We start from the raw sequence: 421 nt of genomic DNA, 5'->3' as shown, positions 1-421 counted from the left end.
TTTACTTAGCCAGAGAAGGTAACCGGTGATTTCCCGGCGAGCACTCGGACTACCTGTATGCTCGTCCCCCGTGCCGGCGAACACCCATTATCTCCCCTCTGCCCTCATCACCGAGGCACTCCACCTGTTTATCGGGGCAATCGAAGCCCGTAATCTGGCCGTCCTTTTCCCTGGAAAAGGAACCGTCCATTTAACGCGGTACCGATCGATTTTCAGCGTTTTGGTAGTTCCGGAGAGGAGGAAATCCTTTAAAACTAGAAGTACTTCACGAGAGGGCGTTTTAAAGGAAGTTAGCATAAAGTAAATAAATCAGTGCGCAATAGGTTGAAGAGTTACCTAGCTCGTTGGAATAACCCGCTTGGCGAGGGCGTACATTTCTACGCTCGTCACCCGTCTAAAACCCAGCTTAACCCTAAAAATG

At 49.9% G+C, this 421-nt stretch overlaps 1 pseudogene; it reads right to left on the bottom strand.

The window, feature by feature from the left end:
- Nucleotides 1-190, bottom strand: part of LOC130194160 (contactin-associated protein-like 4) — a 24,385-nt pseudogene extending 24,195 nt beyond the window's left edge.
- Nucleotides 191-421: the final 231 nt, after the last annotated feature.

The sequence above is a fragment of the Pseudoliparis swirei genome, chromosome 5 (assembly GCF_029220125.1).
Source record: "Pseudoliparis swirei isolate HS2019 ecotype Mariana Trench chromosome 5, NWPU_hadal_v1, whole genome shotgun sequence".
Lineage (NCBI taxonomy): Eukaryota > Metazoa > Chordata > Actinopteri > Perciformes > Liparidae > Pseudoliparis > Pseudoliparis swirei.
This window is presented reverse-complemented; position numbering and strand designations above follow the sequence as displayed.